Below are 24,082 nucleotides of genomic sequence, written 5' to 3'. Positions count from 1 at the left end.
GTGGATCTCTAGTTGGCACAATTTAGTCCTGGATCTCTAGCTGACACAATTTAGTTACGGATCTCTAGTTGGCACAATTTAGTCATGGATCTCTAGTTGGCACAATTTAGTCATGGATCTCTAGCTGGCACAATTTAGTTATGGATCTCTAGTTGGAACAATTTAGTCATGGATCTCTAGTTGGCACAATTTAGTCACGGATCTCTAGTTGGCACAATTTAGTCATGGATCTCTAGTTGGTACAATTTAGTTATGGATCTCTAGTTGGCACAATTTAGTCACGTGAACATTTCCTCTAATTGATTGAGTTACACAGTATGCTGCAACAATTCCATTGCATGCTGTAAATTGTGAGCGAGGATTTAGTTGCATGAATCTTGTAAAAACTGAAATTAGAAATTGCCTCTCAGTGAAAAGAGTTGATTTTAAGAAACCTCCTACGTGATAGTACAGAACAAATTTTTTTTTCAGTAGGAAGAAAAAAGGTAATTAAATATCAATGGGTATGCACAAGCACCAGAATGCTGCATTGGAGTTAAATCGCTCGCTTCAACTCGGTCGAGTGTCGAACCCTCGAGTGAGATACGATCGGTCGTGATACGCTGGTAATAAATAGAAGCACAGTACAAGATCATCTAATCGACATGTCTTATCTTGTAGGGAAGGCGACAGATAAGATACACATATGTTTTGCTCACACGGTAAAAATAAGGCTTTATTTTCTGCGTTTATGACGAACGTTTAATGGAACAGTCAATGGAACGTATCAAAATAGGAACGAAGTTATAAATAAAATAGTATGAAAAACTTCGATATACAGTTATTATTGCTAATTAATAATTATTCAATATTTGATTTACCACATATATAATATGATAGGTCCATACATAGTGTTCCGCCTATATACTGCGATAATGTAGAAACGTTTTACAAAATATTATTGATACAGCAGTAGATTAATAACAATATTAGTACAGAGATAACGTCACAGAAAATATAATAAAACGAATAATCATGCTGCACAACTGTTACAGACGCAAAGATTTAACACTAATTATTATAGATTATTATTATTATTATTATTATTATTATTATTATTACTAGAAAACTTAATACGGTTCTTGCACTATCGTGATTGTGTTCTCCGTTTATAATAATTACATTTACATCCAGTAACATCTATCAGATGTGGCAAAAACAAAATCACTCCTGTGTGGGGGGGGGAACATTTACCTACAACATTTATATTACATTTTAAAGCAAGTTTTGTAGTTCTACTATGGAGAGGTTAGTTAAACACTGCAAAGTTTTGAAATGATAAACATCTGTGATGTTACTACACAGTTCATCACTGAAACAAGAACGAATGTCTAACACTCGGCTTATACCGTTCGAGGATTTATCGCTCGTGACAATTTTGCCCATCATGCATGTGTGCTACCTATCGGATTATGCTATGAACTACTTGGTGCTCGAGCGAAAACGTCCGATGCAGACCTGTGATGGGTATACATAAGCATATTAGGTAATTCGGTAGGAAACGGTGGTGAATATGATGATATCTAGGGTCAGTGTGATATTTAATTAATTTTTTCTTCCTGCTGAAAAATTATCCTCTGTACTGTCACATAGGATGTTTCAGAAAATCAACGACGATATGATGCCAACTCAGCAGTAATGGATTCTAAACATAGATCTAATGACTGAACTTGCATGTAAACCTACCTCTATTGTAAGTTGGGTGAAAATAAGCCTAATAAAACTCCTGGAGCGAATTACATAATATTTTGTTTCTGTAAAACTTATTAATTTCATCTTTCGGAACAATTACTTAGAATGCTTCAAACGCTTTCCGCAGTTTGTACAAATATAATGTTTTATTTGTGCATTTTTGCGGCAATTATTTATTTTCTACCTTAAACCCTGTACTGCACCGGAGATGAGGATAACCGCGATTTGGATAAAAGCCGGAACTGAGAATTACCGTGTGTAACATTCTGCCGGACTTTGTTTCCTTTTCAGAAAGATGCACAAAAATAATTGAAGGTTAAAGATTTGTTTGTCATTAAGTTAAAATATTTATCTGTTTGAAAAAGGGATTTTCTTATATTTTTAAGTAATCTTAGAAATGAGGTCTGTTTTCGTCTTATTAAATTACTCATTAATTAATAGAGAACGATTAGCAATAAAGATATTGAGATTAATGAATACACTGCTTGATTATAAATATAGCACATTCTACCTAGAGATAGACAGGAACCACTGATTGTAGTTTTCATGCCAAGTACCTCTACCTCCTCTCCGTACTTCTTAGGCTGTCTCTCGTGTGTAAACACAGCCGTTTCCGTTTTGACCACAGCTGTTATAAACAAACGACAGTAATAGATAGGGAGCGGATTTTTATGTGCTAAAAATTTAAATATATTTATTTTTTATGTGCTAAAAGGTACGAAAATATTTTCTAAAAATAAAAAAAAAATATTTCCTTTAAATACGACAAAAATACCTTACTTAGCTTGGAAAAAAAATGTTACTAGGTAGGGGAAACTGTTGTACCTTTAAACACTTTTCACATTTTATTTTTTTTGATTTTGGGAAATGATATTTTCTAAATTAAAAAATACTTTAAATAATTATTGAAGATTCCTTTGCAACTTCGTGTATATATTTTCCTGTTCTAGACATCTATTAAGGATGGAAAAAATAAAATGTAATATGTTCAAAGGTACAACAGGTTCATGTACCTTAGAACATACCCTCTTGTAAGTTGGAACACATGTAATATAGGTGGGAATATAGTTGTAAGAACTGACAATCATATTTAAAATGTATTTGCCATCATAAACCATAGCAGGCTGCTCTGATTTAGATTTTATTTCCTGGAGGAACAAGAATTGTTTCAACAGCTTTCTTCAAGGCATCCGGATCAATTGGGGGCTCTTAACTCCAGACTTACTTCGTGACATGATCTTAAAATAAAAGAAAGACAAAAACCTATAGTATTATGTACCTTGGAACATGTTCCATGGTACAAGATGTTTTGTGTTCAAAGGTACAAGAGGGTGCACGTTTAAACAAATATGGCTCCGAAAACTAGAGATTCGAATAAATCATGGAAATTAAAATATGTTATTACTCACCAGATGATAGGGAACACACTGTACTTGTATGTATTTATTTACACTGCAAGTGGGCAAGCACCCGGTGGCAGTGGTATATACAATATTAACAATACACAGTTAAAATGATAAGCAATACACAATAAAATTTACAATACATAATAAAATTTACAACACATATACAATTTTATACACAATACAATAAGAATACACAATACAATTTAACACAATAATAATAAAACATAAAGTAAAACACCTAATTTTACAACACAACCTACATGATTATGTATAGGTCCTACATAATTTTCAGTAGTCTTTCACTTTACTCTCATCTCATTCCCTGTAGTGGCACTATGACGCATTTCACTGACACTTTAGCACACATTTCACTGACACTCTGTAACACATTTCACTGACACTATAGAACACATTTCATTGACGCTATAAATTATCACTGATCGGAACTGTTCACTGCACTGTAAAACCATAACTTCACTGACTCACCTCGCTTCACTGATACAACAGTTCAAATAAGTCAAATAATTGCATTCTTATGCATACTGTACTTATAAACAGAACTACATTTAAACTAAACATTTCTAGTCTAAGGCCCTCTTACACGCTATTTTTAAATAATTTACAATTCAAACCAAGGAAGTAAACTCGTCAGGCTAGATAAATACATGCCACCTTAAAAAATTAAATGTTGAATGTCACCTTAATTTTAATTTTCACTTTATACACAACTCTTTAAATTATTCTTGAATCTCCTTAAGGAAGGACAGCCCTCAAAGACCGCTGCAGGTAGGTCATTCCAATCATTTATAGTTCTATTTAAAAATGAGAATTTACCTACATCCGTTTTCTGTTTCCTACATTTGATTTTAAAATCATGATCGTTCCTACCATAGTACGTTGGCTTTTCTAACCGAGCCGTTATGTCTACCCATGCTTTCTGACCTAGATGTGCTCTATACAATGATGTTATTCTAGTTTTCCTACGTCTGTTTTCCAAAGTTTCCCATTTAAGTTCTTTTATCGTATCGTTCCCATCTTCTCTTTTACCTTTAACAAATTTAGCTGCCCTATACTGGATTCTTTCTAAGGAATTTATCTGATATATTCTATAGGGATCCCAACATGTAGTTCCGTATTCCATTAACGGTCGCACTAATGTTAGATATGCTATTTCCCTCGATTTGGGGCTAGCCTTTCTCAAGATTCTCATAATAAAGTGAAGTGCCCTCCATGCTTTGCCTGTAACATTATCAACATGCTCTCCCCAAGAAAGTTTGGAGTTTAAATACACTCCTAGGTATTTACAACATTGTTCTTGCGGAATTACAACACCACTGAATTCGTAATTAAGAGTAATGGATGGTAACAAATACAATCTGCTTTTATGTTAGATAACATATATCACTAAACGAAATGTTTACTTTTGGTACTAAAAAATATTCTTTCGTTCACAGAATTCACACTTTGCAATAAATCAAACCAAAACTACGACCAGAGCTACTTAGCGGCTTTCCCTACAATTTACTTCAGTTTGAGTCCTCTAGGTAGTAGCAAAACTTAAAAAACAAAAAATGTTCAAAGGTACACTATGCTAAAGGTACAACAGTCTCCCCTACTCACCAACCACACTTGAGTGCTAGTAGTTGGCCGAGAATTGCAGTGAACAACAAAGGTCATCTCCAAATTCTCCATCACAAATGCATGCCGATTATCTCTCAACAACGACTTATACTGTGAAAACGATCTTTCCACATCACAGGACGTCAGACATGCATATTTAAAGAGAGAAATATCACAAACACATCAAGTTCACCTACAGGCACACCCTCCAATACTTGAGCAACTTTACACATTTTTTTATATCCACTGTTTTTCCCAAACACATTCTGGAATTGTCCCTTAGTACTTGTACTTCTGAACCTGGTAGCGAGTCTAGTTTAATTTTCACGGCACGCACCGCCTTGTTTCAGACAACAGGTTTTTGGATGTTTCGAGTTTTTTTATGGTGTCACACAAAAAGCTTAGATTTTGTAATAGGAAAGCCAAATCGTTTTTTAAACAACCATCTTTCAGTATATCTTGAAGGATATCGATTGAAGCCGATAACAGGGAATCACAACAAGACGTATTGCCTTACTCGATGGACATGAGCGAGAGGCGAGAGATTTGCTTAAATTAAATAATATTCATATTCGAACTCTTATCTGTTGTGTTTCACAAACAAAGCGTGGAATGAAATCATATTCAGCAATAAACATTCCTAATTACTGTCCGTTACTCAGAAGAAGACGAGCGGAAAGAATGTGACCTTCTTGACTATCGCTGCTGATTATTATAAACATCGCTCAGATAAGCGTCCCAGTAGCCGGGTTATTACTCGTGCAGGAAACATGAGTAACAATGCGTATGGAAATTAAAGCTAAGTTGAACAGAAAGAGGCCTAATGTTTCCGTTTACTGCAGTACAAATATTGCACGTGTTGTCGTACGTTATCTGTTCACATCCCTTCCTCCTCAGTCCGCTCTCGTCTTCTCCTGAGTCACCGACAGTATGTGTTGCAAGATCTCTCCTCCTTGTCCATGTTAATTTCTTCTCTAACAATAACACTGATATGCTGCCTAGCAGTTCTCAGAACTTGTGGCGAAACTATTGCAAAAATGGATCAAGGATACACCACACAGCGCTTAGAAACACGAAGCAACCAAGAATTCTTAAAAAGATAACGTACTTCTGAGTGATATAATTGATTTAGTATTAAAATGTTTAAAAGTTCTTGTAAAAAATTATTTAAGTAAAAAAACTCCAAGATTTATGTGTTTATAATAAGTTAGATTTCCTGAAAATATGTATTTACATTAATTTTTTTGTGAAAATATGTTTTATATGAAATAAAATTCGGGTTTTAAACTTGAAACTTCATGTTCGGAATTATTAACTTTGTTAATTGTATATATTATTATAATGTAACGAAGTACATATGATAGGACCTATTTCCATGCAGATATTCTGCGTTATCATACGATGACAGAGTAATGGAACGGAGAAAAATTCTCTCCGGCGCCGGGATTTGATTTAAGACGGCGCTTATTCCGTAGGATCCCGGCCAACTAGTCACTTATTACGAGTGCACCTCAGCACATGTGTGGACTTCGGTCCTAGGTTCATAGATATCTATGACGTAGTGCAGAGGGCGGCCACTAGAGGGAACCCAAAAGTTGGAACTTAAAACTGAGACGATTCTTCCGACGCTGGGGTGGAATCCGGTGTGGCTTAGTGGATAAAGCGTCAGCACGTAGAGCTGAAAACCCGGGTTCAAATCCCGGCGCCGGAGAGAATTTTTCTCCGTTCCATTACTCTGTCATCGTTTGTTAATTGTGTTTTATCACACGCAAAAATAATATTTAATTACATAGGAATCCGCTCCTTAGTAATAGATCTCTAAGTGCTTTGTCGATTGCTTAATCTCCAGGAGGAGATAGCAATTTGGTAGTGCCGAATTTACATACCGGGGACCCTATGTTTCCTAACTTAAAATGATTGCTCGCACCCAACTAATTATCTTCAATAAAAGCAAAAATTCTTACTCAGAAAAGAATGTTGTCTCAGGAAGCATTAAGGATGCCATACGATCGTGACAGCAGGCGCAAAGAAATTTTCCAACGATCGAACATTCACTCAAAAATCTGTGCGAAAAAGACGCAGAACTGAGATTAGCAAAATGAAGGTCACGCGCATTTTCAAAGAAATCTTTAACTCCATCATTGTTGCTCACGATTTGTGAATAATTTGTATTATCAATATTTGCACAGGAGAGAATTTGCTTCTAACGCTTTCCACATTTTCTTCTCGAATCGGAGAATTATTTGTCGACAACTGTGCAATTTCCCTCTCAATTTGTGTGTAGCAATTACGGATAGACAATAGGATCAATTTTTTAATGGATCTGTGACGCAGCACAGTTATTTGGACGTGGTTAGCTTATGGCTGAGCATGCGCAGTGTCTAATTTCGTTTCTGGGTCTGTACAACTCTATAATCTTCATATCGATGATTATTCGATACAGAACAATCGAATGTTCCCTCATTTACCCCTGGCGGTTCGAGAATATCTCAAGCAGCCTTTTCCTATGAATGCACTTTATTATTGTTTTTGCTCGAACATACTATTAATACGCTCATTACATGTGACGTAATGTATCTTAATTACTTACGTACACTAAACCACTGCTATTCATTATGTTACTGCAGCTCTGGATTTCCAACTAAACACATGGGATATTGATTAATATCGTACGCGCGACACCCCGCAAGCCTTGAGAGCACTAATCCAAAACGCCAGGCGCGAGTTTTGAAAGTGATATTGATCGAATCACTCAAATAAGCATTAATCCATCTTCAAACATTTCACTGGGAGCCATTCTCCAGATAAATTTCACAAATCAACAACGTGCATTTAAAATAAAATAAATTTGTTCATGTTAATTTTAATATTCTAATAATAAACTGAGTTAATTTCCTTTGTTTTAATGTGTGTTGCTTTGAGGTTAAATCTCCATACCAAGCCCTGCAAAAAATCAAGTCTAAATACGGCGTACACGCCTGCCATCTGTTGCAATAATCGAGAGCATGCTGAAAATACAGGTATGTTCACCATTTAATTATCGCTAAAGCAACAAGGTGAGATATTTGTACAAACTCAAAACTTAGACATTTAATAATTATGTTAGAACGAAAGCAGTCGTATGCATCTTACGATCGTTTCATAAACATACTCGCGTCTTAATTACTACAATTAAAGGCTCGTTGCATAATATACTATTTCGAGCTGGTAGGCAAGCAACGGGTGCTTTGCTCTTAAAGGACCGATCTCTCTCCTAAGAAATCACCTCACAAATTATAACTGTTTCATGTAATCTCATTATGTATCTATCTTTGTCTTAATTTAATCTTTGTTATTTTTATTGTATATTTTTTTATAGTTTTTACTATCTCTCTGAACTTTTACTTTTTTGTGGCACTTGCCTCTCTAAAACTAGGTATATTTCCACCAATCACAATAGTAATATGCGTTACAAGAGCGGTATGTTGACGTTTTCATGTTCGAGGAAAAGATTGAAAAAGCGAAACGTAGTTGAGCTTCTTTAATTTCCTCGAACATGAAAACAAACATACCGCTCGTGTATCGTACATTATTTTGTGCGAAGATCGTTTATTACATACCTGAAAAAGGAATTTCTAATTAGTTGCAATGAAATCTCCATCTTGGTTTCTGTTCAATGACGGCAACTTTGGAAAACAAATTTATCTATCTTCAACATTGTTCCTATAAAATGTTTTCTGTGTTTACTATACTGCAGCAGGCCGTGATATACGTCTGTCTTTTTTTCCCCCAGTCTATGATGAGTCTGGAATCTTGTTGATTTTTTCACGGCTTCCTTAATGTTACTTGCATTACAAATGCAGTAACTTTTGTGGTGTTGTAGAGTTTACTTAATTCTTGCAAATATTTAAAAACAATAATTAACTTTGCAATTTAGGTGAAATTGCAGTGGTAAGTTTCCAATTTATAGTTATTACTATATTGAACGCCTTTAAAAATAATATGTTAAAAGCCTAAAGCAGTAAAATGAATATGACGCTGAAGCGGTAAGAATAGGGAAATTGTTATGTGTGTTACGTTGGGAATACTGAATGTGGTATTTCACACTTACCGCGTATTGGTTTTGTGCGGAAAGCAAGCAAATACGCACGATCTCGCACAAAATGTATTTGCAGCTATGTACTTGTAGGAGTTTCATTGTCAAAACAAAATTAATGGTTCAATGAACTTGTAAACATTTATATGGTTAAGTACTCTTTGTCCCTTGTGGCAGCTCACGAATAGTGAGATTTCTAAATTAATAACCTTCAATTCTATGAATTTATTAATTGCACATTAAAACTGTCCAGTATAGTTTGTCTCTTAGGCAGCCTCTGTTTAGAGAAAGTATGTTACAATTTACAGTAAATTAAAGCAAAAATGCACTATATTGAAGCATGTAATTTCGTATTACATGGTACGTGTGTACATTGTGTATGTGGTTTACAGGCTCTTATCGAGTAAGCGCGAAAACAAAAGAAATTCGAATGCTTTGGAAATTCTTTTGTAAAGAAAAAAGTAAAAAGCTAAATAAATATGTGAAGTACAAAGTGAAGGACAGTGCGTATTAAGATGTCATCAAACTGATTCAAGCGATTCAACGATAGCAAAGGCCTTGAAGAACGAACATCTGTTACAGAAAATGGGTTCTATCAATTAAGACAGCCATTCCCTGCACTTGTGAATTGTCGGCAAGCTTTGATCTTTCTAAATGCAAGCCGATCGACACTTGCACTGAATTGAGACAGTGTGGAAACGAGTGTATCCGCATAAGCTCAACTGACCAGCACAGCCCGTGACAAATCGATGTCTCCAAACAATTCCTGGAAAATTCGGCTGGTGACTGTTTCTGGAAGCGTACTATAGTATGCGACACAAATGTATCTTTTTAATAATCTTTACAGGAGAAGGAAGAGAGACAGCCAGCAGATTGATAAGTGTTGTTTTGGGCACAAGGGGACGCACTCGCCCAAGAGTCCTTCTGGGGATGTTTGAACAGCACGCTCGACGACTAACAGTCGTTTGGAAGCGGCCGCACACACAGATCCACCCAATCCCCCGTAGCAAAGAAGCTCGCGCAGATTGGTGCCACGAATTTGCGATCGGGCTCCTCTGAACCGGATCGGGTACACGAGTTTCGACCTTCCCTACTCACTTCCATCATCACTTCTTCACGCATTCCTTAAGACAATGCTTCAGCACATCGTCCAGATATTACATGATATCCCCCAGTACGCAATACAGATGATACGCCACTGTACTACGGTTTGCTCTCGTCAGTGACATTTGTAAAAGGACGCTAATTTTATATTTTGAAGAAGTTGGAAACGCCTGTCGAGGGAATTCTGATGCTAGGTGAGGACAGATGGATGAAAGGTAATTGAAATATAGTAATTACCTTTATTTTGTACGAAAAACGCCATTTTTTATTTCAAGGGTTTCAAACCAGACGTGGCTTAATCCACACGAAATAGTTTCGGCGATATTCGACGTTTAAGTTCAACTATGAGCGGTTCAAGCCGTAAGCCATCTCACAATTATTGCAGAAACAATTCAAGGGATGAGAATAGTATAGACCTATGCCACACAGATAAAATTTTACAGGAGAGCGTGTTAAAGGTTTAAAGTCCAATGCTGTTAGGTGCGGTATCACAATTTCTTCGGCACATACCTAAGTCATTTGTTGAATCTTTTTATAATATCTTAATAGCAGCTTCCCCATATGTGTAAGAAATGAACTCGCACAAAAAAAAAAACATTTCCGTTAAGTGTGGCTTTGGACTCTCTCATTATTACACCTTCAATAATTCATGTTTACCACACGGTAGATTAAGGTGAGAAATTTAACTTTTCTGTGATATTGTGGGATACCCTCGCCTGTCTTCAAATCCTTCATTTGTTGTTTTCTATTTTTTTTAGGTTAATGGCGGGTACGTGACTGTTCGTCATTCACCCATATGGAGTAGACAAATTTACCGAGCCATAGGAGACTGGTCCACGCTACACCCGCGATATTTTGATGATGATGATGATGATGATGATGATGACGACAGATTTGCTGAGATGTCACAGGGGAACTGGAGATCCCGCAGAAAATCCCTGTATTACCTGGACCACGGGCTTGGTCAACACAAGTCACAAATCGAGAGTATGCCGGGAATCGAAACAGGGTCCACCTTCCTGGTCACTTGATCACCGTGGAGGCATTTATTTATTGTTGAAGTAAGCAATCATAATGAAAATATTTTGAGTTTCACATTAGACGGAATTTTAAAATGACAGAAACATTAAAAATATATAAGTTTTTAACGAGATCCTAAGTTGTCCACTTATTTGTCAAAGAATCAATAATATCGTAAATGCAAAGGTGTAAAACAATAACTCACATGTATCAGGAAAAATCTCGAAATATACATATTTTCGCAGAAGCACATTATTATCTCATTGTAGTCCATATAAAGAAGGTGTAAATGTTAGTTCGAGTAAAATTACAATTTAAAATGGTCTAATCCTTGCTGGAGAGGAAGAATGAGGAGACAGTGGGATAATTATTGTAAACTAAGGTACTGTGCTATAATGTAACTCATAAAACTCAATTTTATTCATCAACATCTTGAAAAGTGTGGACAGTAGATGCCTTAAATGTTAAGTAATTAATCTCACAAAGTATTTTGTTAAGTATAGCCTACAGTTATTATGTTATTAGAGTTGCAACAAAAGCGCTTCGTATTCTTTGAGACGGAGACGGGCACACGCATGCCGCCATTTTCTTGGTAGTGAGAGAACTGATTCAACACCACAAAAAATGTCACGTAAGATCAAAGTGAATTGAGAATTTGTCGCTTATTTTATGATGATTCCGGGCTTGAGACTCATGTACACGGTACCATTAGATGATGCGTCATCACGTAACTTAAATATCCCTAAGTTGGTTGTCTTCCTGCTTCAGTGAAGAGTGCCATGCCCCTTGGTTGTACCAAGTCAATAACTGATTTTGCACGAATATATATACAGGGGTGGATGCAAGGGGATATATCCCCTTCCGAAATTTTGAGAAAAATACGAAACAAGAAACAAAAATAATAAAGGTAAAAAGGTAAAGGTATCCCCGTAACATGCCATGAAGGCACTTGGGGGGCATGGAGGTAGAGCCCCATGCTTTCCATGACCTCGGCACTAGAATGAGGTGGAATGGTCGGCACCACGCTCTTGCCGCCTTTTACCCCCGGGAAAGACCCGGTACTCAATTTTATAGGAGGCTGAGTGAACCTCGGGGCCGTTCTCAAAGTTTGGCAAAGAGAAAAAATCCTGTCACCACCTGGGATCGAACCCCAGACCTTCCAGTCCGTAGCCAGCTGCTCTACCAACTGAGCCATCCGGCCGCCAGAAACAAAAATAATATTAATTTTAATTCGTGAATGTACATAGGAATTAGAGAGTTTTCCAAGTAAATTCTCTTTGCTAAAGTGTTAAATTCCAAGAACTGCAGGAAGACAAACACAGCGTTCTTACTTCAAGACAGAGAGTCATGAAGAGTATTTTAGGCTTTTAATTTTCCTTCTCTTATTAGACTATTTCATTAGTCAGCTCAAGGACAGGTTTTTAAATCATAACGGAATCCTAAAGTCCATACAAACTTTTCTGCCTAAAACATAGTGCGAGCATCAGATGAAGATTTAGAAACTGCTGTTGAGGCTATAGTAAATCAGTGGCCCAATGATGTTGATGCATCACCAGAGTCTTTCTTCAATGAATTGAAGTGTGGAGAAGAAATTTCCTTGATCAGAAAAATCTTCACCTAATACCTACTGATTTTATATCATCTTTTAACAGGTGCAATGGAATTATTTTTCCCTGCACTCGCAAGGCGCTGAAACCTTTCTGCACATTGCCTGCAACTGCAGCAACACCAGAACGGTCGTTCTCAACATTGCGGAATTTGAAGACTTACTTGAGGAGCACGATGGGAGCAGACAGATTAAATGGACTGGCCTTGATGTATATACATAAAAATGTAGAAGTAAAAGCTCATGAAGTACTGGATGAAATGTCTAAGAAGCCTCGTCGCCTTCTTCTGTAAATGTCATTCTGTCATTGTTTTTGTATTGCAGTCATTGTAAATGTTAAAATTAAAAAAATTATAGTATATTTAACAACACTCGCAATTGCCGAGGTTATATCAGCGTCGCTGGTGTGCCGGAATTTTTTCCCTCAGGACTACTTTTACATGCCAGTAAATCGACCGATATGAGGCCTGTCGCATTTAAACACACTTAAATGCCATCGAGCTGGGTTGGGGTAGAATCCGCAACTCCGAGCACAGAAGGCTATACCGACTACGCTACTCAGGCCAACTTGTAAATGTTTGTGACTCGAAAACAAATTGTGAGTATATAAACTTATTTCGCCCGCCCGCCCGCCCGTGTGTGTGTGTGTGTGTGTGTGTGTGTGTATATCTTTTTATTTCAGAAACAACATAGCCTACAGTATTTTTAGAATTTCAATGTTTGTTAAAATGCTTATCAATGAATCAAAACTACCAATGACCATATCCTGGGATTCCCTAGCGTTAGTGTCATATTTCGAAATGAATAGTTACACTCAATATTAACACGTAGTCTATATTAAAAGTGCACTGAAATTACACAGACAAGGCAAAATCTAAACATATTCCAATACTTCCATACCTAACATGTGTTCATTTTTCATGGTGCACTCATATCATTTGCCTACTTCTTTACTCTTATTGCGACTCTGAGCTAATTTTAATTGAAAAGTGTGATCCCTTTTTATGTAAGGACTGGACTCGTTTTTTTTTTTTTTTATCCACCAGTCTACGGACTGAGCGAGTTTCCAAGTGACATGCACAATAACACAAACTTTTAAACAACGATTGGCGGGTTTTGGGATCATACTTTTCAATTTCATCTGCATAGCAATTTTCTTAAATTATTTTAAACGACAACAAACGTTCTTATTCTTTCTGAGCTATTTCCTCGTACAGAATATGTCCACAATTTTAATTTGGAGCACGATGTTTAATATCGGCACGAAGACTGAGAACAGCAAGCAGCTTCCAGAGATATCTCGCCGTCAAAACGCACTGGATTACTCGTTCCGGGTCCCGTCATTCAATTTTTGACGAATTACTTTCTGTTACATAACAATGGTTATAAAGTTCGAAACATTTTAAAATAGGCAAGTATGTGAAACAGGATGAAATAATCTAATGACGCACTAAAATAATCAGGCTAACAAAATTAGTGGGAGTCAATTAGTAGGAGAATACAGTAAGGCTATAGTATAGTGCACTTTGACCAAGGGTTTGTGAAAAATCAAATTTCAAACGCATGAATTCATAGCCACATTGAACGGCGTAAGTGTTCACACAAAGTATAGCAAAACCTTTAGCCTACCAAAGAGACAGTAGTGTACGTATCTCCCGTAGAGTGAATATATACACGATTCTGAAAAAAAATTCCTGAAGAACTTTTTTTTTAATTTTATAATCAGGTAAAATAACTCGCAAGTTTAGATAAAATTTACGTGTTTGGTGGACCCATCACAGATTCCATATGGTCATCAATATTTGCATACTATGAACACTGGCAGTCAAAGATACCTGACTCTTACTATTCGATAGTGATCGATAACTTGTTAATGTAAATGTGGCTTCTTTAATTGTTACTTTTATGAATAGACAGCGATGATAACAGTCAGTGTTGCCAATAGTACATACATATACTCGCATTATAAAATTCAAAATTTCATCACTCTCTAATGATTGTAAAAAGCACTAGGTTTAACGGGAAACTTAAGAGAATAATTTATACTTAATCTACATCAATGTTTCTCAAATACTTTTCATCCGTCCCAATAATAGGGTAACCCACTGAGAACCGGCGGAACTATATCGAAGTTCGTCAATTTGTTATATATTTGGTTCTGACTTGTCCCGCGGTTAGAAAGTTCGATTGCACGATCAGAAAATTAGAGTTCAGATATCTTTGAACGCCGATGTACACACTTGAAGATGCACTGCTTCCAGACAGCCGACACAATCTCTAGGAATACCGTGAAGATGAGGCTTCACTACTTGGGATTTTTCAGGCATTTCTACCGACCATGTCGCACAATGCTACCGACAGTACCAATCGTATTGAACACCACAGCTACTGCTCTACATTCGAACTGAAACTTTACTCAATACGACCTGCACTAGGTGACCAGATTCACATCGATAAAAAAAAAAGAGGACACAAAGCTTCAAAAAGGAGGACATTCTTCGAAAGAGGAGGACAGAAATATGCATTTAGATTTAGGCTTAGGCTTATATCACACTTTAAATTACGTCAATATCTATTTTATTACAAAATATATACAGTACAGGTTTAAAAGTATGTTAATATCTACATATTTGATTACAAAATAATTAAGTAAAACTTAATAATAATGATTTTACAGTTAGCATGAAAGTCAAGGGAACTATAAAATTAATAGAGAGGACAGAAAATGGACAGAATGGACAGACTGCGAGATGAGAATGCGGAAACGGATTTACATTCGCACCTCGATGGCTCGATCTCTCGATTTACTAGCTGCCTGTGAGGAGGAGCAAAACGAGTTATGATGTTGGCAAAGATTATATTCCGTCGAGGCTGCCATCTGCAGGCAAAGTACTTGAAAAAAGCGTCAAATCAGATAATTTCAAAATATCAAGAATAACAAGTTACGAAAAGGAGGACATTTCTTGGTTTTTAAAAAATTCGCCCGGACTACGGGCAAAGGCCTAAAAAGTAGGACATGTCTGGACAAAAGAGGACGTCTGGTCACCTTACCTGCACACCAACCAAAATCTGCTAAATCTTATTTTGCAATATTAACAAGTGTGCATGAGAATGTAACTCTTCACTGACACGAGAGATGGCAGAAGTATACATTTTCAATCTTGCGCGTATAAAACCCTGTTCTGCCATCTATTGAGCACATACTAAAGCTTGCGGAGTAGCAGTACCGCCATCTAGTAGCAACATGATAAATAGCGAAACTACACGATGTATTGACTACAAATAGCGCTACCTGACGGACATACAACACACTGCAATGTAGTATTTGGACGGCTGCCATTTATTGTGAATTGAGAACCAGCTAGAAAAAAAGTTTCTCACTTGCATAATTATGTATAATTTACTATAAAAATTATTTAGTGTCCATGAAAAAAACGGTTGTTTAATTGAATTTGCTCGTACTGTTAATTTAATTATCGCATTATTCAAGAGTTTTAGGTTTTCAGAAAGACAGGACTTAAAAATATAACTTTAAAATTAGGTATCAGTACATGTTAAAACAATAAAATTTTATTAATTATGGCAAGAAATGTGTACAGCAAATTAAGCATTGAATTTGCATAGTTAACATTCTAAATCATGTATTTTTATGAAAGATTAATTTGTTTTGTGATCCATTTTCATTATACAGTATATCATGTTTCTAATATACAAATAGTTTTTGTTTACCTTTTCATTATCAAACTTTTAACTAACAATTTTTCTGCACAAAATCTTACAGCGATTGATTGAATAAAAATGTGATATATTGTAAACCGGATACATTAGATAATTTCACATCTTCAGGAAGACGCATATTTTCTCTCATTCATTTTATCTTACGAAACTTTCAATATGGTAACCCTGAGTTTCGATTGTTCCAAGCTTCATCTTCTGGAGTACATTATTTTTTCCTAGGTCGAAAGGAGGGCGTTTCACTTCCTTGGAGGTTCCGAAACCGAGGCCGATACATTTGTACAGACGAGGAGAACAAAATGTGATCATCTCATTCAAAGCGACGCTAATACTCAATGCAGCAGGTTCTGGTCAACAAATATGTACCATAATTACGAAAATATAATATGATTTTCTAGTAATAGTAATAATAATAATAATAATAATAATAATAATAATAATAATAATTATAACTTAATTATAATCATCATCATCATCATCACCACCACCATCAACTTCATTCATCGAATAACATTAAATTCATAAATGATATAAACATGTCATTCGTCTCATCTCGTAAAAATGCGATACATTTCTACTTTCATAAGAGTATACAGATACGGAATTAAAATCTGGAGCGAGTCTTGATGGGAGTCCGCCTGTACGTAGGTAACAATTCCGCACCACTGTCCACAAGTATAACGTATATCCTGTACAAGAGATCTTATTTACTGCACATGCGCAGTGTTTTGTAAGCGAAACTTGTAAAATAAGGGTATTAAGAAAAGGCTCTGATAAATCCAAAGAGATTGCATGTAAGTCACTAGTTCGTCCAGTAATGGAAATGGTGCTGCGTGTTGGGATCCTTATATATTAGAACATATTAAGACCCTGGAGAAGATTAAAAAAAAACGGGCTCTCAACTGTTGTAATAAGTCACCATTAAAATGGGACACACTAACGGACAGGAGAACGCGAATTCGATTATGCGCAATGTTGAAAACATACAGAGGTGAGCCTGCCTGGAGAGAAATAAAAAATAGGTTGCAACCGCCAAATTATTCTTCAAGGAACGACCATATAAATTGAGGGAAAGGAGACAATCTTTTCTCAATCTTACTATCAGGGACTGGAATGCTTTACCTGCAGACTTACTAAAGGCTTTACCAATAACCAAAAATGTACTTAAAATAGACGGTAATATATTACACACACTATTTAAAGGGTGTAATTGATGTTTTGGTATTTGAAGTGTTGTATCAGTGAAATGTGTTGTGTAAGTGAAGTGTGTTTGTGTCAGTAAAGTTTTATAGTTTATAGTGGTGAAGTGTTTGTGAAATCAGGATAGTATCAGTAAAATGTGTCGCAGTTCCAGTGCAGTGAGTGAGTTGACACCGAAATAAGTGTAGTGCTGAAAGGTACTTGTGCATGTACGAGTATGAACATATCATACTCGTGGGTTTTAGTTCGAACTTAAGGTTAAGACACAAATTAGATTTGCTTTAAATGTTAATTTAAGTGATCGTGTTTCATTTAATTTGGGATGCTCATTATTATTAGTATTATTAATTGTATTTTTATTAATTGTGTTTATTATTAATTGTCATTATTGAGTGTAATTAGTTACCACTGCCACCGGTTATTTACCCACTTGAAGTGTGAATAAATACACATCCATACATACATACAATAAGGAAGCTCCAAATTATATTTCTGTACACAATGCAAAGAAGTAGTGAAGCGAGAACAGATCTGTACATGTTCAAATACAGTATCTTGAAATGATGGTCGTATACATAACTAAATAGAGAATTAAGAGTAATTGGAAAGACAACGAGACGAGGAAACGAGAAAAACAAACGGAAAAGAAAAAAATGAAATAAAACCAAATGTTAAAGAATGAAAATAAATTATATAAACGCGAATCCAAGCGCACAAAAGCAAAATTATGGACATAGATGTCTTGGTGCTGATATTCAATTTTCAAAAGAGTTACAAATTCGACACACGTACCTATTACTCAAACACTTCTTCTCACACGCCATTACAGCACTCAAAGAATGCAGGTTAAACGTCCATCTCCCCTTCCATAACTGGTTAAAAAGACTGATATAAATTTCAAACACATTAAGCCTAATATAACACATAAACCTGGAAAACGCTACAAAAATATCCGAATTTATTTCCATAGACGGTATCATAAAATATAAAAAAAACTGTACAGTGAAAAATATAAAATAGGATTTTGATCTTTTAACATGACAAAAAAATATATTTAAAAGCAATTTATAAAAACACGCCCGAACAGGGACTCGAACCCTGGACCCTTAGGTTAAAAGCCTAATGCTCTACCGACTGAGCTATCCGGGCAGCTTGCAAGTTACTTCCAGCTGCAGCCATGCAATGGCTGTGCGTGGCAGTCTCCATCTCGCTTGCACCAGCATTATACTTTTCTCTATGCCCGCGTAGTGTAAGAAACTATCTTCGATCCCAGCCATTCTTAAAAAATGTGACGAACACGTAGATGTATGCTATCAAGAACAGTGTGTTCCCAACGCGAATTTATTTACATTAATCATTACCTACAATCACTAAATACGAAAACCATGAATCAAGAATTCCTGTACGTAATACCTCTGTAATTCTCACAATTATTAAACTTTAACCTTTATAATTACAATATATCTATCTCTACTAGGGCTTAACAAGCGACATTCGTTCTTTTTTCCTAACTGGCGAATCTCAAACTCACGTGGTCAAAATCTCATAACACCACAACACTACGTAACCTCGCATTTCATACAGTATCCTTACATACCTTCAACCAGTCTGGAGCGGAACATTTTAGGCTGTATTTTATGAAAAATATACCTTCATTATGCATTTAGGGTGAACTACTCGACACCATCGTATTAAACGCGTTTTCTTTGATATGCTAGCATACTTGTCAATCCATTAAAATGTATGGTAGAACCTAAAAAAAATATACTGTATTTGTAGGGTCCGACTTAACCCATGAAGACGGTCTGGAGTAGGACACTCATATACTGTATTTATCACAAAAACGACGAAACCATAAACTGCCGTCTGGTTTCAGACACACCATTAATAATAATTCTTTATTTATACTGGCAGAGTTAAGGCCATTGGCCTTCTCTTACACTCTACCAGGTCACAAAGTATACAAGCAGTTAAATTTGACAAAAAGTTAAAGAATAGAATACTAACATAATACAAAATAATAATAATAATAATAATAATAATAATAATAATAATAATAATAATAATAATAATAATAGCATAATAAAATCGACACTAAACAACATGAAAATAATACCATAATAGAAAAAAGAAAGTAAAATACATTGGAATATAGTAAAAACAAATCATTTAGTACAAATGGTTAATATGGAAAACGTACGGAAGAATATAACAAAATGGAATGTAATAAAATAATAATAAAAAGAAATACGAATATTAAATAAAATTCACAATAAAAAGGCTATGATAATAAATTCATCGGCTGATATAGAGAACGAAAAGAGAAAAGGAAGGAAAGAAATATATAGCCTATATTTTTACAAAACTATCGCAGAGAAATGGGCTAATAACTGAAAGGAATCTGAATTGAAAAAGTTCAATTTTAATTTATTTTGAAACTAGACAATGTCAGACAGTCTCTGACATGTTGTGGTAGAGAGTTCCAGAGATGAGCTGCAGAGACGGTGAAAGATGAAGAGTAGAAGGATGTTCTGTGTTTAGGAATGGAGAGTGTGATATGGTGTTGTGAGCGAGTATCTATTTCGTGATATGAGGGCAAATGTCGAAAACGAGAAGCTACTGTAAGTAGCTAGGGTTAGAAGAATATTGAAGAGTAAAGTGAGAGAGTGAATAATTCTTCGCTCTTTGAGACGGACCCAGGACAGCATATTTAGTGAAGGTGTGATACAGTCAGATCTACGGACGTTGCAAATAAATCGAACGCATGCATTATGAACACGCTGTAGTCTGTCTGTCAGTCTCATGTTAAGGTCACTGTAGAGAGTGTCACAGTAATCAAAATGAGGCATCAAGAGCGACTGCACTAAATTCTTCTTGAGAAGCAACGGAAGGAAATTTCGAATTCTTTTTAATGCGTGAATTTTATTTAACATTCGTATTTCTTTTCTTTTTATTATTATTTTATTACATTCCATTTTGTTATATTCTTCCGTACATTTTCCATATTACCCATTTGCGTGTGGTTTGAGTATTCCAATTTAAGTTTTATTCCATATAAATTCCTAGATTTTTTACTCTATCACTGTAAGGGATAATAGTTTCACTCATTTTAACAGGAGATAAGTCACCTGTGTTTAATTTACTTAACTGTCGTTGATGTCCCATTATAATTACCTGTGATATCTCTGACTTCAATTTCAGTCCAAACTTTTTCGTCCATGAAATAACTGATTTTAGGTCATTGTTTACTTCATTTATTGCGTAATTTAGTGCCGATATAGGTGCAGAGGTATATATTTGTAAGTCATCAGCAAATAGGATATGTCTACGGTGTTTAATAGATTGTGATATGTATAGAGTGATATGAATAGAGTAAGGATTTTTTCATAGGAAAAATTACTTTGAATTTGGATGGAAGGTGATCAGTGCTGTTTCTAGAATTAAAAGGAAACAAACAAATTACAGGTTGTAATCCCTGCAGTCCTATTCTGAAACTAAAGCCTGTCACCTGGTTACTGGTGTACTTAGAAACTTCAGAAAAGAAAAAATGTTGGCGGATCGAGTTTTCTTTCAATTTGGTCATAATCAGTGATTCGGTTATCCCCCAAGTCCGGCCATCTGAGCCTATTGCTCTTCTGAAGATGTCTAGCACAACTTACTTCCAGCTCCTCAACTGGTAACATCTTGTCTACCGGTAACACCATTGTCAGTGGTGCATTTTATCAGAACCCAGTCTCCCTCTTTTGGATCCTTAAGGTTCAAACACTTATTTGGGTCATTTAAAGGTACTATTAACTTCTAACAGATGCAGCCGTGTATCTGACTCCAAATGGAATATCTCAACTCTAACTTCACATTGGTCCCTATCCTGAGCAAGATTAATCCACTCTCTACCATCATATCTCACCTCCCTCAAATCCATTTTAATATTATCCTGCCATATACGTCTCGGCCTTCCCAAAGGTTTTCTTCCCTCCGACCTCCCAACTAACAATCTAAATGAATTTCTGGATTCGCCCAAAATCATACAGGGTGATTCACGAGGAAAGGTAAAAAATTTAGGATACGATATCTTAGGCAATTTTGAGTGAAAAAGTTCATATGAACATAGGTTCGTTTCCGAATGATAGCGGAGCTAGGTGCATTTTTTTTTTTTTGGTAAAACGTCTCGCCCCAATGTGAATCAGACGTTACCATATGCTGCTGACGTGAGACGAGGCGTGAGACAAGGTCAACGTCGCAATGAATGACATAACATTGGAATCTGCATTGTGAACGATGTAGATAAGAGGAAGAAACAGGGTGGTGGGGCATTACAAATGTCCAATCGCCTGCCCTTGTCTGATGTAATGACACAGAACCCGCAGATAACATAAATAGCCTACACTATCATCAATTCACAGCAGTTCAGTCAGCTACCTACAGTACAGTAGTTATACAGGGACAGTTATCGGAAGTGTTAAGTTGTGTTTTTCTAGATGCCTTATAAATTTTCGACTACAGAATACGCCGATAATGTATATGTTTATGGTTTGTGTGATGGAAGTTCCTTGCGTGCCGTCGCTGAATATGAACGACGCTTTCCGAACAGAAGGGTACCATATCGAAGAGTACTTACTGTCTATGGGGTTGGATGAAAGACTTGGTATAGCAAAGGAAGGGGGAAACGAGAGAGGCGCTAATCGACCGTATTTTGGATGCTGCATAGAGAACAATTACGTGCAACTCTTCCGCGCGATGAGCGCGATTCACGCCCGAGCGCAACAGTGCATTGAAGCAGAAGGAGGTACCTTTGAAAATGTGCGAAAATATCGACCCCGACGTCTAGAATATTAGATATGTATGCATACATGAACATAAACTTTAAATTTGCCCTTGATCTGTCTCTAAATGCGAGTTAGTAAAATGGAATCTTAGAAGTTTTTGTGAAATCAAAGAGCCATATCTCCGTAACCGTTAGAAAACTGACCTATATTCATATGAACTTTTTGACTCAGAATGACTTCAGAATTCACATCCTAAATTTTTTACCTTTCCTCGTGAATCACCCTGTATAACATTTGCACCATTTAATGATTTTTATTATAACTGCTAACAACAATTGATATGACGTAATATCATCTGTTCAAAATGCATGCACACTGTCCAACTCACCACCCCTGTCCGACTCCAGACTGGTTTACAGTACGGTAACCGATTAAAAACTACAAGCAAACCATACATCTTCAGAAAAGGTGTTGCATGTAGCAGATTACCTCCAGAAATCAGGGAGAAACATATAGAAAATATGTCAACTGCTATTTTATACACTGATGTCATTCACAGAAAATTTCCCTCTCGAACGTCAAAATGGGATTCAGGAAACGAATAACATGGATTATGATTTTTTTAATGTGCATGGGAAAAGAATAAGAGTTGCTTAATACAAGAAAACATATCCATTCATTCGTAGTCCTTCACTGCAAAACCAGCATTCTCCAATCTTTCCTATTTTCCTATATTCCGCCTCCTCATACGATCCACGTATCTTAATATTGTCTAGAAAACATACGGCCCTTTTAAAAGGCCAAATAACTAGGCCTTTATGTATTTACTGGCAGGTAGGGGATCGAAGACTGAGCATCTTAGAACACTCTATGTCATCAATACGGCAGTTCAATTCAACTGGTATGCCAGGCAGCTCGGGTTAGATCTCCGATTAGATTTTGATGGAATTTGTGGTGGACAACACAAATGTTACACAGGGGTTTTCTCGGGGTACTGCCGTTTCCTCTTTCATTCCATCAGCATTCTCAATTTCATTTATTTTTTGTAATATTAAAATCAGATTGGAGTGATATCTGGGCGGGGGGGAGGTTCTGATGCCGATGTAGGTTCTAAGAGCTTGGGGCGTCACGAGGGTTCGGGCTCGTCAGTAGGCGATGGGACTTTACCTGCAGAACCCAGGTCGGGTTCACGAATGCCACCTGGGCCATCTGTGCCACTTAAGACAATCCTCGCATACAGTGGGCCTCAACGGTCTAAGTGCAAGGATCCATCCCGGATCCAACCATCGTTAAATCAATTCAGTTGGTATAGCTATTGGCAGCCGAGTGGGATTGTACAATGGAAGCAAAGTATTCGTATTCAATAACATTAAATATGTAAATATATTTAATTCTTGGAATAATAAAACAAAATATGCTTTCTACTTACTGTAGTATGTCAATACCACACCAATGTTTAAATAACAGAGGAAAGAAGGGGGATATGGAATAGTAGTGGGGTTATGGAATATCAACAAATCACCACTATTTGATTCTTCCATCTCGTGGATACTATCGGAACTTCTTCCTCATGTTTGAGTTATTGCCATAACGTGGCAGGTGCGCTCTGGAAACAATGGTCTTACAACAATAGAAGAAAATCTCTTTTGTGGCTAGTAGAGGTATGTGCTGTATAAATTATACAGGGACATCATTTTATTTTTACTTAAATTTTTATTGTACCTGAGTTTTTGAATGTACTTCACTCCCACCCCTTCTACTAATGAAAGTTCAACCGTCCTCCACACAGATCCAAGACCGCATATACAGTCATAGTAGC

General features: G+C 36.3%; 1 protein-coding gene and 1 non-coding gene across 2 annotated transcripts in view; both read right to left on the bottom strand.

Moving 5' to 3' along the window:
- The window catches only part of LOC138715492 (protein bunched, class 2/F/G isoform-like), a 717,347-nt gene that overhangs the window by 573,476 nt on the left and 119,789 nt on the right, over window positions 1–24,082 (bottom strand). The gene's annotated exons all lie outside the window — the stretch shown is intronic.
- On the bottom strand, window positions 18,574–18,646 carry TRNAK-UUU (transfer RNA lysine (anticodon UUU)). Its single transcript has one exon. It is a non-coding gene; the product is annotated as a tRNA-Lys (tRNA).

The sequence above is a fragment of the Periplaneta americana genome, chromosome 15 (genome assembly GCF_040183065.1).
Source record: "Periplaneta americana isolate PAMFEO1 chromosome 15, P.americana_PAMFEO1_priV1, whole genome shotgun sequence".
NCBI classification, from domain to species: domain Eukaryota; kingdom Metazoa; phylum Arthropoda; class Insecta; order Blattodea; family Blattidae; genus Periplaneta; species Periplaneta americana.
The sequence above is the reverse complement of the archived record's forward strand: the minus strand, read 5'-3'. Positions and strand labels throughout refer to the sequence as shown.